The following is a 3,628-nucleotide window of genomic DNA, read 5'->3' as shown; positions in this document are numbered from 1 at the left end:
TCCACCACCCAATTCCGCCCGCCGATGCCGACCGGTTTCTGTATGTGTCTGGCTCTGTGTTATCTTGTATGTGGGTTTTTTGTACGGGGATTACAGTGAGCGCCGATCGGTTGTGTACCTACTAGGTTTAGTGATCGAAAGAGAATTTTCTAAGCATTTGATACGAGTTTAGCGAGGAAAATTTCTTACCTACATGTTTTTTATTTTTGGATATAACATTCTTATTTTCAACGTCGCACTTGTGAAAATTCGCTTCATTACTCACTTATTCAACTGACATCGATTGTTTTATTGTGCTCTCCAAGCCTTTTATGAAACTAAAATTTGGCTCAACAGCTTGAAACAAGATTTGGGAAAAACAACTGACCTTTTTGGCCAATTTGTTTTCTCGAGTGATTTTAAGCTTCCATGATTCTTGGCCACTTTCTGAGTCGAAAGGTTAAGATTGGGCTTGAATTAACTTTTCTTGCCCTTATAGAGTTGATCAACTAGCCTTTAACCAAATATATTAATAAGAATTATTACTTTATTTGATTCAACTCTAATTCGCACTTTAGTGTCAATATGACACTATTGAAAGTTTATTGGCTTGTATCTTTATTCAGGCGCATCCAAACAAAAAAAATCTTCTGGGACTCTCAATGAATTCATGAAATCTTCAATTTTGCATCATTATTTTTTAGGACGCACCCTGAAAGCCCAGACAAAAAACTCCCTTATAGTGTCAATTTGACACTCCTCCCTTAAAATCGCTATATCCCTCTTGTTTTCTAACCGATTTGTAAAAAAAAATATTGTTTTGCGAACTTCGTTATGTACCTGTAATATGTTTCACAGTTAATATTCAGCTAAAACACTTCAGTTTTCCGTTATTCAAAATCTAAGAAAAAAAATCCGAATAAGTATGCTTCAGAAGACTGTCACCTACGAAATGCTCAAAAAGAAAATTCACGTAGGGAATATAAGGGAATAACGGCCACCTTAATTAGGACACTTATTTAACCATAGAAAACAGCAATAATATGTGAGTTACATCACTGTTTCGTCTTAAAGGCCCATTTACACTTCAAGTGAAAATGAACGTGAAAAATCTTATTTCGTCAATAACTCAACAACGCGACGAAACTAGGTTTTGTAACATAGTGGAGTGGTTGAAAGATGAAATTTCAGCCGGAATCTTAAAACCTGATAAGGAGTGTATCGAAAATACGTTATAAACACATTTTTTTTCATTGTATTGATTTTATTGATGATTCAAGCAAAGAAACAGTTGGGAAGTGTTTTAAAAAGCTTATTCTTACAGTTTATAAAGAAATACAAGCAAAAAAGTAATAATTGGTAATATTCTCGGACTTCCGACTTGACGCGTTTCATTAGATTTTGTACAGCTGATTGATCACACTTCTTGGTCGCAGCATTCCAATTTTTCTTGAAAACCGCCATGGTCCGTTGGCCTTACCATCCTTCTTGAAAACTCTCTTGACGGTAGCCCAATATCGTTCTATGGGGCCAAGCTGGGGGCAGTTTGGTGGGTTAATATCTTTCTCAACGAAATCTACATCGTTATTCTCAAACCATCTAAGAGTGGATTTAGCGTAGTGGGCTGACGCCAGATCCGGCCAGAACAATGGTGGAGTCGTATGTTTCTTATACAGTGGCAGCAATCTTTTCTGCAAACACATTTATTGTTCCTTTTGTAAAGAAATACGCCGACTTCAATCCGCAGGAGCAGATTGCCTACCACACAAGCACTTTCTGGCCAAATTTTTCCACCTCAATCGACTTCACATCGTCGTCACTCACATCCTCCCCAATAGCTGCAGTGAAGAATTGGGGTCCCGGAAGAGTACTGGAATCCGCTTTTACATACGTTTCATCGTCCATGAGAATGCACGAATCTGGCTTCTGCTAAATCCGATGATACAGCTTCCGGGCTCTTCTTTTGGCTCGTGATTTTCGTTCAGTCGTTTGTTTGGACACTTTCTGCCTCTGGTATGTCTTCAGGTTGTTCCGCTGTACCATTCCGATCGATGTTCCAGCTTTTTCCAGAATCCCGTATGGACATCGATCGATCCCGGTTGATGAGGTTGATTACCTTACGGTCCAGATTTGGGTCAGATGGTTCTGGTTTTCTGCCTCTTCCTGGAAAATCATCGAACGTATAGTGTTCCCCGAACTTGTGGATGATGGATTTTACGCTCGCCGCATGAATGCCGAAACGTTTCGCCACTTCATCGAGATGCCCTTCTCTCGCGTTCACGCGTTAGTAAATAGAAGGTCCAAATATGTTTATAGTTAATTTTCGATACACTCCTTAGAACTCTTTTAATTCCGATTCCTCCGCCATGATAAAATTTCCGCGATGAAAACCAGTTCTACTATCCTTTATGCCTGCAGCGGGCATGGGATCGAATCCCGGTCGTCACATACATATATCTAATTCGTTTTCACCACTCGAAAGTGTTGCACCTTCCCCGCCGAAAACGAGCATGAATCGAGTTTTGCCATCACTTTTGTTGGTGTGCGTGAAATCGACAGTGTCAACAGAAAATATCAAGCTGTCAAAAATCCATTACAACTGGTATTTGTTTTCGATTGATTTCGAAAATTGAAATCAAATTTACTTTAGTTGATCATTGTCTTGTAAATAATTTCATGCACTAGGGGGCTTCAACGCTCGAAGCTGGCTTGCTGCAGAGTAGCTTCGAAGCAACTTGACGCGTCTAGCTGCGCGAGACCAACTTTCGGTGTACGCCCGAGCAGGAGAGCCCTCGGTTTGGGCGATTCCGCCAAATCTTTGGGTTGGACTTCTTGCACTCGAGTTTGCTGTCCTTCTACGGCATCGCCTGGAACCGATTGCAGTGAGCCTTCTGGACACATTCCTTGCTCTTGGGAGCATCCGATACGATTTTTGCTTGAAGATGAAAACGGACGACTCTTTATAGCTTTCCGACTATTCGATTAAATTCTCCGCCTCTGCAGGAAACGGCACTGGTATTGAATCCGGAACAAGTTTCCATTCTTCGTAATAAATATAGGATAAAAAACCATGTGGAACTAGCTCGAATGCAATTTTTAATTTAAACCAGACCAGCTGATATTAGTTTACATCGTGAAGCACGACCTGTCAAAATCAACGATAGTATTGGTGAGAGCGCAAGCAACACCGAATATTTTCAGAGTGTTCCACCGTCCACATTATGGTGCACTACTAGTGGACCATTCATCATGAAAACGAGCACAAAGACAGCAAAAAGTGCACTACCGGTAGTGCACCGGTGCACTACCAGATGAAAATAGTACACTTTCTGTGGGTTGGTGGTTTTAGCATTTGTAAGATGCTCATCATCATATCGTCGAATGTTGTACGCTTAGAGTTAAGAAAAAAGGAATTTCTTCAAGGAAACATCAAGTTTCATTTAGATCCTGTATGTGTTTGTGTTCGCTTTGTTCTGGATAGAATTTCATCTTTCAACCATTCCCCAGCGATTCCACATGCTAGTTGTGGCGCGTTTTTTGGAGTTAATGATAAAATAAGATTTTTTCACGTTCATTTTCACTCGAACTGGGCTTTAGACACTAAAGAAGTCTATTTCTTAGCTAGCTGAAACTTGAAGAAAGTAGAAAA

Source organism: Uranotaenia lowii, chromosome 2 (assembly GCF_029784155.1).
Source record: "Uranotaenia lowii strain MFRU-FL chromosome 2, ASM2978415v1, whole genome shotgun sequence".
In the NCBI taxonomy this organism is placed as follows: domain Eukaryota; kingdom Metazoa; phylum Arthropoda; class Insecta; order Diptera; family Culicidae; genus Uranotaenia; species Uranotaenia lowii.
The sequence above is the reverse complement of the archived record's forward strand: the minus strand, read 5'-3'. Positions refer to the sequence as shown.